Source organism: Schistocerca piceifrons, chromosome 2 (genome assembly GCF_021461385.2).
Source record: "Schistocerca piceifrons isolate TAMUIC-IGC-003096 chromosome 2, iqSchPice1.1, whole genome shotgun sequence".
Taxonomy (NCBI): Eukaryota; Metazoa; Arthropoda; class Insecta; order Orthoptera; family Acrididae; genus Schistocerca; species Schistocerca piceifrons.
The window spans coordinates 57342129-57358162 of record NC_060139.1 but is presented as its reverse complement, the minus strand read 5'-3'; the positions used below and the strand labels follow the sequence as shown (position 1 = coordinate 57358162).

Genomic DNA, 16034 nt, shown 5'->3' with positions numbered 1-16034 from the left:
CACGAAAAAATGTATCAGTGTGCTAAACTTTGACATTACAAAGTAAAAAAGCTACGTCATTGAATTACTTCAATGCATTGCTCACAACAAACCACTCCTCAATGACAATCAAAAAGAAATTTACAGTGTTATCGTGGACCGGATCGACAACAATACACAAAATTATTTACTTGGATGCACCAGGTGGCACCAGGAAAATGTTTCTAATAAATCTATTGCTGGCAGAAATACGTGCTAAACAACACATCACACTTGCAGCCACACTTTTAGAAGGAGAACAAACTGTCCATTCTGCCCTACAACTACTGTTGAATATAGCCGAAGACCAATTCCTGGGATGTAAAATCTCAAGAGCATCTGGATGGGGTGAAATTCTAAAGGAAGCTAAAATTGTCTTCTGGAACGAATGCACAATTTTGCATTAAAAAGCCACTCAAAGCCATGGATAGATCATTACAAGACTTGGGAGGAAACTCCGAAGTAATGGGAGGAGCTCTACTCATACTCTCAGGAGATTTTTGACAAACACTTCCATATCCCCAAGTCAACACCAGCAGATGAGATCAATGCCTGCTTACAAAAATAACATCTCTGGCCACACATACAAATACTGCAACTAACAAAACATATGGGAGTTGAACTGTCAAAAGACAAAACAATAGCACATTTTGCTCAACAACTTTTACATACAGGTGAAGGCACATGTCCTACTGACCAGACAACTGGTCTCATTAAACTCAACAGTGATTTCTGCAACACAGCCACTGAGGAAATTGAACTCATCAACCAAATTTATCCAAACATTGTTCGCAATTATACCGATCTGGAATGGCTATTTGAAAAAGCAAATTTGGCAGCCAAAAACAATATTGCCAACAATACCAACTTTAATATTCAAAAGAAAATTCCCGATGAAGAGAGAATATACAAATCGATTGACATAATGGTAAATGTTGAAGAAAGGGTGAACTTCCCTACAGAATTTCTAAACTCTTTACAAGTACCAGGAATGCCATCATTGCCTTCAACTTAAAACTGGTTCTCTCAACTCACCAAAACTATGTAATGGAACAAGGATAATCATCAAACAGCTAACGAATAACATCATCAAAGTCGAACTTATGACTGGGAAGTACAAAGGACACACACTATTTATCATCAGAATACCACTGATCTCTACTGAACTTCCATTCCAATTTAAAAGACTGCAATTTCCAATCAAATTGGCCTACAGTTTTACAGTTAACAAAGCACAAGGACAAACTTTAAAATACAGCGGCATCAATCTCAAAGACTCCTGCTTCTCTCACGGTCAACCACACGTAGCTTGTTCTTGAGTGAGAAATCCAAAAATTTCTAAATATATACCCCAGATAACAAAATGAAAACTGTTGTTTATAAACAAATATTGTAAATAGTTAGAATATGTTTTAGTAAAATTTTTTTACCTCTTGGATTTTAAAGTTTATCCTTTTATTCCAACTACCATACAATCTCATATCAACTCCCTGAGCAAAGCCAGGTACCCAGAAAGTGTACAATACATACAACAGCCAAGGAGGAAAAAATGAGTGGAGGAGAGCTCGGATTAAGGAGGAACAAATGAGTGGAGAAGAGCTCAGACTAAAAAGATTATAAAGTAGGAGTCAATTTTCCCTCTACTGTATATCAAAGAAGCACTGAAGGATATACTGAAGGAAATGTTCAGAAGTGGGATTAAAACTCAGGGTAAGAGGATTAGGTATGCTGACGACACTGCTGTCCTCTGCAAAAGTTAGGAAGAACTAAAGAACCTGTTGAATGTAATGAAAAGTCTACAGAGCACAGGGCACATATAAAGAGAATACCAAAGAAAGATGCTAGCAGTGAGGGGCAGCACAAATTACATTAGCTATACACTTAACGTCAAAACTGGATGCCACAAGAGTAAACGAGGTGAAGAAATTCTGCTGCCTTGGAAGCAAAATAGCACATGAGGGACAATGTAAGGAGGACGTACGAAACAGACTAGCACAGACAAGAATTGAATTTCTAAGGATGTGCTTTTGATCAGTTTATTAAGGCTACTGTAGAATTTATTTATAGGCTCTAATTGAGCACTTGATAAGAGCCTGTTCAGAAACATGAGGCCGTGATGTTAATAGCTATGGTAGAACTTTGGTAATCTTGTATATAGCATGCCAACTGCATGTGGATTTATTGTGTTATGGTGATGTACTGACTTTCCAAAGTTAAAGTTATTTAAATTTTTTTTAGTGTAGGCTAAACAGCTATAAATATACCTACATCTACATCCACATTCTGTAAACCACTGGGAAATGCATGGGAGAGGATACTTCCTAAAGTACCACATACAAGGGTTTCTTCCCATTTCATTTGCTTAAACAACTCTGTGCATGATGCAGTTAGTCTACTCTTGTTTCATGGTCCATACGGGAGTGACAGGTAGGGGACTATAATATATTCCTGTATTCAAACAATGGAAAATACAGAGTGGAATGCAACAATATGAGAAGGAAACCTGTGATTTCAGTTACCTGAAACTGCACTCGTGTGTGTGAATTGCGATTGCGTGTGTGTGTGTGTGTGTGTGTGTGTGTGTGTGTGTGTGTGTGTGTGTGTCTATTGTTGATGAAGGCCTTAATGGCTGAAAGCTTTAATTGTGAGTGTCTTTTTTTGTGCCTATCTGCAACTCAGCATCTCCACTATATGATGAGTAGCAACTTTCCCCCTCATATTGAAATTTTGTAGTTTTCGCAGGATAGTATCTTCAAGTTCAGGTTTTTCACCATTTTGTGACACTCTCAATACCCCACATTAGTCCTATATGGTCGCTGAAATAATGTTCAGAATGAAAAAGAATGGAGCTCCAGGTCCTGATAGCATATCAGAGGAAGTCGTACAATCATTAAGTTCATATGTACTTCTTTATATGAGCAGATTTATTGATGAATACATGATCCACAGAAGTTTTCCAAAATGTCAGAAAATGGTGTAACTAGCCATTATAAAAAAATACAGATCCCATACTCACCAAATCATACATAGCTATCTGACAAAAAAATGTACTGCGTAAGGTTTTAGAAAAATATGAATCAATAAATTAAAATATCAGACGATTCTAAAGGGCTAAACAATACCTAATGTAAACTGAGGGCGTAATGGATTCAGGACCCCATAAACCATGGACCTTACTGAATTGGTGTGGCATACGTGCCTCAACGATGCTTTTTGTCTGCCGTGACAGACAAAAATTCTGTTTCTATCATTAACATGTAAAAAATATCCCAAGATTTATTTTTGTCAGAGGGCGGGGGGGAAACAACTTACGTAAATATTTGTACTTGTCAAAGAGAATAAATTCATGATATGCATTGTGATAAGCATGAAAGAATACATAACTCGTGCTGTGTTTCATTATTTAAATCATAACAATGAAAACAGACAATTATTGATAAAATTATTTAATTGGATAGATATAAAATCTACTGACCAAGCAGTGGCAGAACACACACACATAAAAAGCTGTTGTGATTGCCAAACTTTCAGAGCCAGTGGCTCCTTCTTCAGGCAGAACGGTTGAACACGATGGAAGAAGGGCAAAGGAAAAGAACTGGACAGGTCTAGGAAAAGGGGTAGATTTTGGAAAAGTCACCCAGAACTGTGAGTCAGGGGAGACTTACCATATAGGAAGAGAAGGAAAGACTGATTGTTGGGGACTGCATCAGATGAGATTTGAAAACCTGAGAGCTTAAAGTTGGAAGACAGGGTAATATGTAAGGCAGAGATTACTACCCGCAGTTCTGGGTGACCTTCCAAAAATCGATTCCTTTTCCTAGACCTCTCCAGTCCTTTTCCTTCACCCTTCTTCCTTTGCCTTCAACCCATCTGCCTGAAGAAGAAGCTATTGGCTTCGAAAGCCTGCCAATCACAACGGTTTTGTGTGTGTGTGTGTGTGTGTGTGTGTGTGTGTGTGTGTGTGTGTGTGTGTGTTTTCTGCTGCCACTTGGTGAGTATATTTTCTATGCAATTAAATAATTATTTAAATCATGAATGACATGGTTGCAGGCTTTCAAAAGCATTGATTATGATTAATGAAGTTAAGTAAGTGGGAGTGGCTAACGGACACATGTACATCAGCAGAAGCATGCATAACTAGGGGAAAGACAGATGCACCTACAGGAAAATTAAGAGACTTTCCACGAAAATAGAAGTAATGGTAGGAATAGCAATAGTGCAGATAGTAAGCTAGTATTACAGGAAAGGCTGAAAAGTGGAAAGATGATGATATTATAGAAAGAGATGAAGCAGTGGGTAATGATGAGATGGGAGATATGATACTTTGAGAAGAATCTGATAGAGCACTGAATGGCATAAACAGAAACAAGGCCACTGGAGTACACAACATTCCCTTAGCATTATTGGGAACTTTGGGAGAGCCACAACAAAATTATTCCACCTGGTGCACAATTTATATGAAATAAATTAAATATCATCAGACTTCAAGAAGAAGTAATAATTCCAATTCCAAAAAAGGCAGGTGCTAATAGATGGGAATACTACTGAACAATCAGTTTAATAAGACATCATAAAATACTTACATTACTTATTTACAGAAGAATGTAAAACTGGTAAAAGCTGACCCCGGGGAAAGATCAGTCTGGATTCCAGAGAAATGCAAAAACAAGCGAGACATTAGTAACTTACGACTTGTCTGGGAAGACAGGCTGAAGAAAGGGGAAAACCTGTGTGTACAGCAGCTATAGATTTAGATTAAGCTTTTGGCAATGGTGACTGGAGAACATTCTTTGAAATTTTGAAGATATCAAAGATAAAATACAGGGCCCGAAAGGTTATGTACAGCTTTTACAGAAACCAAACTGCAGATATGAGGGTCAAGGGACCTGAAAGGGAAGCCATAGTTGATAAGGAAGAAAGACAGTGCTGTTGCCTGTCCTCAGTGTTATTCCACTCTGTACACTGAGCAGGCTGTGAAAGAAACCAAGAAGAAATTTGGAAAGGGTATTAAAGTTCAGGGAGAATAAATAAGACCTTTGCAGTTTGCTGATGCCATTGCAGTTCTGTCAAGAGATGGCTAGGGACTTGAAAGAGCAGCTGAATGGAATGGACAGTGCCTCGAAAAGAGATTGTAATGTGAACAATAATAAATGTAAAACAAGAGTAATTGAATGCAGTTAAATTAAATCAGACAATGCTAAGGGAATTAGATTAGAATATGAGACACTAAGAGTAGTACATGACTTTTGTTATTTGAACAGAAAAATAATTAAAGAGGGCCAAAATCATGAAGATATAAAATGCAAAGATGAAGAGGTTTGTACACAATACACTAGCGAGGAGAGCTGCATCAAACCAGTCTTGAACCTGGAGACCACAATGATAACAGCAACTTGGATTCAGGAAGGGTAAATGTACTGAGAACACAATTAATGAGGTCAGAAAATATGCTACAGAATAAAATTAGGTAATGTGATGACAGATAATTCTGGGGGCATTTGATAATTTATAGTAACCTATAATCTTTGGAAGATCAAAGAAAAAGGGATGTCCAAGAATGTTATACTATTGTCTAATGGACAGAGTTGAGACAGATATATGGTGCTGTCAAGTCCTATATCAACAATTACCAATTGTATTATGGAAGGATGTCCTCGGGGATACGTTTGCAGTGCTGAGTTCTGGGATGTTAACTTAGAAACACTTCTGGATAGGTCACAATACAGTCAGTAATTGTTAGTGGTAGTGTGCACTTATGAATTGCTACTATTAGCACATGACAATAGTCAAGATTTTCAAGAAAATAATTGTAGCAAACTTCTTGAAATTTTGCATGAATGGTGCTCAAGTTAGACTTAACGTAGATGAACACTCAACATCCCTAGTACACACAGAATATGTAGGAAGGAAAGGTAGTTGTATAACAAATAAAATTATTAATATGGGAATATTGAGTTTTTGTTTGCCCCTGAATGCAATTAGACTGTACTAGAAGTCTACCTTAACCACAATTGCAGGCTATGGTGCCAACACAGGAGGACACAGGTTATGGTTGGTCAAACCTGCTACTCTGGTGAGAAAAGTATAGTGAAGAATTTTGCTCAGCTGCTGCGTAGCCTTCAGCATCACATCTAAGATGCCTTACCTATAGTAATGGGCATGTGCTTTTTGGGTGTAAAAATAACAAAAATGACTGTCATTTATTAGGTAAAGAGAAAAAATATTGAATAAATATATGAAATTCTTGGGGAACCAGGAATATATCCATAAGTAACAAATAATTCAATATTTACAGAGGACCAACAAAGATGCAATACCCAAATAAGAATTTTTCAGTTTCTTCCTGAGGCAAAAGAGAGGCTTCAGCTAGCACATTTTGAGCCAAGTCGGGGATTGACAAACAAGAGGCATATAAAAACAGTCATGGAGGGGCGTATGAAAGGGAAGAGGAGGTGGAGGAGGAGGAGGAGGAATAGATTTCACATCCTGGATGATGTGATTGACAGCAGCACTTACAGGGCAGTTACTAGCTGTTACTGGTGAATTCAGCACAACATGTAATGTCCATTGGGAACTTCCCCTAGTTGAATATTTATCAAGAACTGCTAAGCACGCCTTAAGAGATAAAGCTGTTTATAACATAATTAAAGAGGACTTTGATATTCTAAATCTTAACATGGTCAACCGACACCACAGTAGAGACAAATAAGGCCAGTAAATGAGCCTAATGAACAAGAACCACACCCAATAACTCTATGGTCACTTGGCGCAGTAATGGGACAGTGAAGGAAGGTGGGTACAAGCATACCTAAGAAAAACGGGAAGAACCAGTTAAAGATAAGTGATGCATACTGATTCATTACCATGTGGTCTAGAAGCAGCAAGATATTGCTGGGCCCTGACAGCAGAGCCTTCCAATAATATCATAGTAGAGGTATTGGTATTTGTAACAGTAGGCCTAGTTACGTGCTGTGGAAAAATCAGAGGGGTGCTAGTAGTAATAGGGCCTTCTTACATTTGCAATAATTTTATTGTTGTTTTGGTAATCAGAGCTCGTTAAAGTCCAAGCAACACGAGTGGTTACTTTGAGGAACCAGGCTGTGAGGGGCACCAGAAATGCCAAGTGCAAAATATCTATACAGCATGTCAGAATTAGTAGTGAAAATGACACACATTCTGATCAACTGGAATTGCAAATGACCCCTATGTGAGATAACTGTGAATGTGTTGTTACAAATTGCCATTGACTTCAGCATCAAACATTGTACTAGTTGGAATTTGAGTCCAATTAACTATAGACTTGATAGAATAGTTTACATTTAAAATACATTTGTACTGGCTAGGACAATATTTTATACTTAATTCAATGGTATGTCACAAATGACTTGTTTCCAGGGCTATGTTTACTGGAATGTTTATGCTTTTGTAATCACAGACTTTCACACATGTGAGTTTTCACTATCAAGTTTGATCCATCCTGTATATATAACAATAATGGAAATTTCTGAATGGAGCAATATGTAAAATAAGACAAAGGCAACCACTCACCTACAGCAGACTGATGCGAGGAGCACAGAGACGCTAACTGGCAACAAAATACACATTATTGTTCAAGCACTTTCTCTTTTCCTAGGAAAAGTACACACATTCTCACACAGAACCACACAGACACTCAAACATGCTATCCTGCAGCCACAGAAATGTTTGTACTTTTTCTAGGAAAAGGACAAGAGCTTGAAAGCTGGTGTGGATGCTGCTTTCTGTTATACGTCTCTATGATTCACACATTGTTCCCCAATAGGTGAGAGGTTGCCATCCCCTTATTTTACTCAATAATAAAACTAGTAATAGATCAATATATAACAAATCTTGTGTGGCTCAGAAATAGGGACAAATATTTTTATCTCACATCATTTCAGTGTTGGGCATGATGGTTTACATTAACAATGTCATCAGTAGTGAACTCCACTGCACTATTTCTCTTTTTTATCACCATTAAGTGGTGTTACCCTTTTCAGCTACATACATACATACATACATACAATATTTAGGTCAAGAGGAATATTCGATACAAGTCCTCAGCCTTGACCACTGATGTAATGCTAATGGCTGATGTGACATCACCATTTGGTGTGTATATTCACGGTTTTGTTGTTAGCTGGTGAAGTAAATGAATGTGAAAGTAAATAGACATGATTGTAGTGACAGACAGTCCTGTAGCTTAGCCCGAGTTCTAGGTAAGCTTGGTAGATTACAGTTTGGTTGTGGGTTGGCAGATCCAATGATTGTGAAAATAAAAAGAAACTGGTTGTGGTGAAAAGACTGATCTGTAGCTTTGCTCGATCCTAGGTTATAAGAATCTAGAATTTTTATTGACCACTGATCATTTTACAATGAACTAAGTTTTGTGATTGGAATGTAATGGAGGACATAGTGATACATACATAATAATAAAATAAGTAATGTCAATAAATTATAGCATGCATATTAAGCACAGCAATAATAAAATGCACCACAGGAAAATTTCTAAGAGCTAGTGTCAATAAGCTGTACTATAATATAATATTGTGTAAACCCTGTGCATAATAACTGGACAGAGTATGTAGGACATAATTATACAAGACATAACCACAGCACATAATAATAATACAATAAACTATAGGAAAATTTGTTAAATAGTAATATTCTCCTCTGGCATGTCAAAGAATTCTTTAATATGATAAAATGGATTATCTGATAGCCAGATGTGCCACTTAATTTTAAAAATGTTTAGATCCCTATAACAAATATAGATTCACAATTTGTTGAAAATTCTGAGAGGTTCACTATGTGGGAATTTCCACTTCTTGCTAACCTATGCCTATCTAAATTAGCCTTAGGGCTGGTGTCATGTTCATGAATTTCTTCCCTAGTAGAATATTCTGAAATATTATTCTTAACATAGAGCACAGACACATTATGCATATATTTATAATTTTGACCATTCTTAGCCTGGAAAAAAAAGAAAGAAAGAAAATGGCAGTGTCAAAGCCTGAACAGACATTGTGGTCATGCGTGTCTGAGGTGTGCTTGCTTTGTGTGTGTGTGTGTGTGTGTGTGTGTGTGTGCGTGTGTGTGTGTGTGTGTGTGTTATCTGATGAAGACATTGGCCAAAAGTTTAATGTGTAATGTTCCTACTGTTGTGCCCGTCTGCAACTCAACATGTCATCTTTATGGTGATAGGGGTGACAAAGAAAAAATTCAAACTGAAAATAAAAAGTTTAGGTACCAAACAAAGGATGCACGTGAAATAACTAAAAGCAAAAATGATCTATTGATGCACTTGAATATAAATGGCTTAGGGGCAGAACTACCAAATCGTAAATTCTCAAAAATCGATGAACTAAAAATTCTGCTTTCAGAATCCGTAAATATTAAAATAATCTGCTTAAATGGACACTGGTTAACAGAAGATAGTATAAAAGTACTAAATAGTATTGATAATTTTAAGGTAGCTGCTAGCTTTTGTAGAATAAGCAAATCTCGTGGAGGCTCCTGCATTCTTGTCAATTCTTCCATAAGTTATACAGTAAGAGATAGTTTTAATTATTTAAATGAAGAGAGCGTGTTTGAAAGTTGCTCTGTAGAGCTGAGTGATCTGAATACATTGGTTATAGCAATCTACAGAATTCCTGGATGTGCGGTAACAAAAGTGTTTTTAACCAAATTCGAATGCCTCCTGGAAAAACTCCAGAAAGAAAGTAAGAAAAAAGTTGTTATAGCAGCAGAATTCAACTTAAATGTCTTAGTTGAAAGCAATGATTCCACAAAATTTCGTGACTTAATTCAGAAATCTGGTTTCAAGCTAAATTTTTCTGAAGGCACTAGGGAAAGCAGCAGATCAGTGACCTGCATTGATAATATTATTACTAACTACATATTTGACAGTGGAAATAAGCACAAATACTGCTTAGACTTGGGTATTTCAGATCACTCAGCTCTGCTTATTGAGCTCCCAAAAGCAAACAACCTAAAGCCTCCAGAAGTGTGTATAAAAAGGGATCTCAGTAAAAGTAAAATGGATTTATTCCGCAGTAAATTAAGTATAATAAGCTGGCCTGTAGACTACAATAGTTCAAGCTCGATAAACTATGACAAATTCTTAAATTGTTTCTTAAAGGTATTTAATGAATCATTTCCTCATAGATATAAGCAAAAGAAGGTTAATGGTAAACTCAAATGGATTACAACAGGAATAAAGATCTCTAGTGCCAGAAAGAGAGAGCTCCACAATGAGTTAAAATCAAACAGAAATCCAGATTTTGTTATTTATGTCAAACAGTATAAAGCTGTATTTAGGAAAGTTGTAGCGGCAGCTAAAAAAATGGTAAATAATAAATTCATACGAGAACACAGAAATAAGACAAAAGCTGTGTGGTCAGTTGTTCAGTCTGAACTAGGAGCCAAAGTAAAAATTCATGAGATATTGAAAATTAGACATGAAAATGAAATTATAGTAAACCCTGTTCAGATGTCAAGTTGTTTCAATGAATTCTTCCTAAACGTAGTAAGATCGGATGTGCATATGACATTCTATCAGGGCATCACAAATTTGGAAAACAGCCAGAACACATCTTTTAAACAATTTGAAAAAATAACCCAAAGGGATGTGGAAAAGGAAATATTGTCTCTAAAAAACAAAACCTCACATGGGTGGGATGAAATAACAACATCTGTAATGAAGTATGTGTACGATATTATTTCCCAACCACTGTCAACTATCATAAATCAATCTTATGAACAGGGATGCTTTCCAGAGGTATTGAAATATGGTGAGATCAAACCTCTATTCAAGAAAGGATCGACAGAAGATATGGGGAATTACTGTCCTATCTCTCTCTTGCCGGTCTTCTCTAAAGTGTTTGAAAAGATTGCAGCAAAACAAATTAATAACTTTCTTACTGTAAATGATATAATTTTTAAAAACCAGTTCGGATTCCAACAGGGTAAAAGCACTGCGAATGCTATAAATGAGTTTATCCAAAAAATATGCTCCACGTTAGATAAAGGTAGAAAGGCCGCAGGTATATTCTGTGATCTGACTAAAGCTTTTGATTCAGTGAACCATGCATTACTCCTCCACAAATTACAGATGTATGGAATCAGAGACACTGCTTTAAAATGGTTTAGCTCTTACCTGTCAGGTAGGAAACAAAGAGTAATTTTAACTTCAAATGGAACCAATTATTCATCAGACTGGAAAACAGTTCCCCAAGGAGTCCCACAAGGTTCGATATTGGGTCCCTATCTGTTTCTTTTTTACGTAAATGACCTATCACTTGCTATTGATGTTCATTCAGTCTTATTTGCTGATGATACATCAGTTCTAATTGAAAATGAGGTATCTGAAAATATTCCAGAAAAAGCCAAAAATACTTTAGAAAAACTTGAATCTTGGTTCTATCAAAATGGACTAAAACTAAATGTAACTAAAACCAAAATGATGCAATTTGAAGCTAAATCAGTAGAAAGGAGTGAAATAAAGATAACTTGCAATGATCAGGATATCACAGAAGCAAACCACGTGAAGTTCTTAGGCCTAAATCTTGACAAAAATTTAAATTGGAAGGTACACATAGATTACTTAGCAAATAAACTGAACAACTTAGCATTTGCAATGTGTATTTTGTCAGGTGCCACAAACATGGATACCAGAAAGATAGTTTATCACTGCTACTTTGAGTCAGTTATTCGTTATGGCATAATCTTCTGGGGAAATTCAGCAAATGTCACTAGGCTCCTAGTATTACAAAAGAAAGTAATTAGAAACATGTGTGTTGCAAAAAAATGGGAATCCTGTTGACCACTGTTAAAAATTTAAAATTACTATCTATCCCCTCACTTTACATATATGAGATGGTGGTGTTCCTATATAGAAATCAACATACACTAGACAATTTCCATTTTGACCACAACTACAGCACTCGCCACAGAGATAACTTCAAACTTCCAACACATCGTTTAAAACTTTATGCCCAAACGCCAGAGTATATGGGGTTAAAAATTTTCAATAAAATAAAAGGCAGTAATATATTTAAAATGAAGATTGGTTCACTGAAAAGATTGCTCTTTACTCTCCTGGTGGAAAAGTGTTATTATTCTGTCAATGAATTCATTGAGGACAGCTTCACAATCTGAACACAGGGATTGTAATATGTTTATTATTTTATGTACATGTGTAGCTGTAACTTAGAAATGTAAAATATAATGTAAACTTTTGTATTTCTCTTAAAAAAAGTGAAAAAAGTTTCTTTTGTAAACCTTGACATGTCTCCTGTACATCAAATCAAATGATTTGAAAATTGTATGTAATGAGATGAATAAACCACATAACATAACATAACAGTCTATCCTTTCAGTTGTTCATACTACAACCTGGACTCTCTAATACGTCATACGGCCAGCAAGATTTATGACTGGAATAATCCAAAGTATGTAACCCTAAGGTAATCCAAGTTCCTTACGTCTCTAAGTTTCAAAATGACAAATGACACTCAAGATATTATTTCACATATGTGATTGATATGTTCATCTCTGCAGAGTTTGGTGTCAATGTACATATCTAAAAGTTTTAGTGACTTGTTTCTACTTCATTTGACACTGCCCTTAGTCATTCTTGGGTTTTATCAGTATTACACATAAGTTTATTAGCTTCAAACCAGTCCAAGGGTGTATCAAGAATTTATTTTGTTATCCTACTCAGATCTGAAATTCTGTGATGCAAGGTAAGTGGTATTGTATCATCAGCAAAACATATGACAGAATGAGATATGTTATTAGTCAAATCATTGACCGCTATAATGAAGAAGGGCTCAAGAATATCAAATTTCCATTAAGGAGGAATTTACATTTTTGACCAATACAAATTGTTTTCTGTTGGTTAAATGAGAACTCATCACAGCGTATATGTTACCACACACCCCATAAAACTCCAGTTTCTTCAGTAGAATTTCACAAGAATGTAATAAAATGTTTCACTACAGATCACACAATAACAGATATCATGTTTAGGTCTTTAAGAGCTGTTAAAGTTTGATCCATAATTTCAAAAAAAGCCACTGTTGTGTTTATCCTCCTGCAGAAATCAAACTGACTGTTACATAGAAGAGTGTGTTTTTTAAAGTAGCTGTTAATTTGTGTTTGTAGCAGGGCCACAAATATCTTTGAAAATAATGGTACAACTGAGACTCCTCTGTAGCTCTGAGGAAGTTGTTTATTCCTTTTTTGAAAACGTGGATAACTTTGACATGTTGAGTGAATCTGCAAAAGCTCCAAATTCTACACATTTATGATAAATTAAAGCTAATGGTATAGAGACTGAGTGTTTGCCTTTTTAACAACAAATCTGACAACCAATAGCCGTCCATGCTCTTAGAATTTGAAAATTTGGAAATAGCTTTTGTAATATTAGTAGATGTGATAGTAATCTATTGAAATACTTGGTCACCTGGCAGTGAGGCTCCAATCAGGTCTATTCCAGATTAGCTTTTTGCTTTAATACTGTTTCCTATTTCTTAAACCACATTTATAAAGCAATGATTTAATGCCTCAGGATTGAGCACAGTTGTTCATGTGCATTTTGTTCTGTCACCTTGTTTTATTATTTGCCATGCTGTCTAGCAAGTATTGCGCATCCTTTCTATAGAGTTTTCCATTGCTAGTTTTTTGCCAGCTTTGTGGAACTTTTTGCATTTAAGATATGACCTATAAATATTTTTTCTCTGCTGTGTCCTTGGGGTATAGTCAAGCTTACGTGTCTGGTATGGTATGAGAATGTTGTCTGATTTCTTCAGAGAATCAGTTCAGCCATTTATTTTTCAGTGCACTTGAAGGTCCAATTTTTTATTACTGGTGAATAAAAATACCACAAATCTGTATTTTTTTTAAAAGTTATCAAAAGCCATTTCAGCTCCATATTACCCCGATTGAGAGTTACATACAAAGTCCTAATTTGCACTATCTAGTCTATCGATAAACACTCTAATGTCTATTCCTTTTGCCCTCTTACCAGCATCACTTTAGGTTCTTCAGTTTTAATTTGTTGCCTCATATACAGTGTAAGGAGTAAAGGCTCATGATCTGCCAGGCCTCCTCCAGCAAGTCTGTCTGTAAAATTTTCCCTTTTGAAATTCACAATAATATTAACTGTGCAGTCATTCTTACATGTAGCACAGTTACTTCTACAATATAGATCCACTGAGCTTAGCATTTTCAGAAATGTCTTTATGACTTGCCCCTCTGTGTGTGCCTTTTTAAAGCTAAAATCACTACTGATAGCAATTTTTGACTTATTCTTCAAGATTTCTTTAACTATTATCTCACATTTGTCAATAAACTAATTTACATCTCCATATGGACACCTATCCAGTAAACTACAACTATATTTCCATTCCCTAGTTTTACACAAATACATTCACTATCCAATTCTGAGCAACATGTAGATAAATCAGTTCTGGAAAATGTTACTCTTTCTTTAAAAAAAAAATAAAAATAAAAAAAACCAGCCCTATCATTCTTTGACTGTTTTCTACACAACATGTCTGCAACAACGTACCCTTGAGGAAAAAATATATTTATTAGATCTTGGGTTAACCAGTACATGTACATGTACAATATTGTGAGTTGGTGAAGCCAAAGAATGTGAAACTAACCCAGCTGAAACTAAAATAACCTGGTTGTGGTGGCAGATTGGTCTGCAGCTTAGACAATTTGAAAAAAATTGCCACTGACACCACGTTTCAGCATGCTGTTATGGTGTTTGTCCCATGTTTCCTCTGTCAGTGATCAAAGCCAAAGCCTACAACTCGTATTGAATATGCTCTTTATCCAAAAATTTGATCTTGTTTATCAATTGTAGACTGCTTTCACAGCAAAGTTCTTAAAATTGAATTTATTGGTGAGTTTTCCTTACATGTAACATACAACTTACATAATTAAACAGTGTGTGTTTCATATGTCAATACAAAATTATATGATATTTTTTAGTATTTCCAGCCCACTTTTTGGGAATGAAAGTGAAATAATTTATAAATTACAGAATTAAAAAGTTCCATTACTAAACAACAATTTTATATTGTTATTCTATTCACCCATTTTAATCCACAGGACATTTTACTGAAGCTAGAATACTAATGACCTAGTTTTCCATCACCTAGGGTAAGACTGGCCCCTTCTTTTGATATTTTTGTACAATATCTCTTGCATGTATCAATTTCTATTCACAGTGATTTCTATTATTGTTCATTATTTCTATACAAACACCCATAGTGCACTGTGTGTGTTGCATTTTTCATAGGTTAGTAGGAAAAAAATAACTGGAAGTGGTCAATGTTACCCTATGACATGGGATTATACTTACCCCTCAAATCTGTTTAATCATAAACGTATGCACAATGGGCCTGGGATTAAAGTTAGTGTAGTGCAATATGTTTCTGACCCTGTAAAAAGATCTCAATGATCCCCAATGAAAACTGGGTTTTTGTAAAATGTTGATAAGTTAGGTATAGGTGAAACACACATGAATATAATTATCAATCCTTCATTTAAGACACACTAAAAAAATTTTTACTGACAAAAAACATTAAACTCATTTTACTAAAATCCTCCCTCGAATAGAATGTAGCTCTGGTGAAGGCAGCCTGCCAATCATTTAACAGAATGGGGCAGTGAATATATCATGTTATTTTGCAACAAATGTAGTTTTCATTGGGTCAGTGGAGTGAAGCCCCATTACTTCAACTTCCTTTGTTGCAACTTTTCAAATAATGCAAACATAGTGAAAAGTTTGCTTTCCCCTTCTACCTGCAACTACTTTCGCCATAACAAAGTTTTTCTGAAAAAGGTCTTTACACTCTCACTTAGTGAGCAGCAAATCTTCAACAACAGGACTGTCTGACTGATCAAAATCACTTTCATCATTTTCCAGGGTCTCTGGCAATTTCATTACATCAAGCTCGTCTTCTGACAAAGAATTATCA

General features: G+C 35.7%; 1 protein-coding gene across 2 annotated transcripts in view; it reads right to left on the bottom strand.

Annotated features, from left to right (window-relative positions):
• Positions 1 to 16034, bottom strand: part of LOC124776284 (coiled-coil domain-containing protein 39) — a 503452-nt gene that overhangs the window by 386790 nt on the left and 100628 nt on the right. The gene's annotated exons all lie outside the window — the stretch shown is intronic.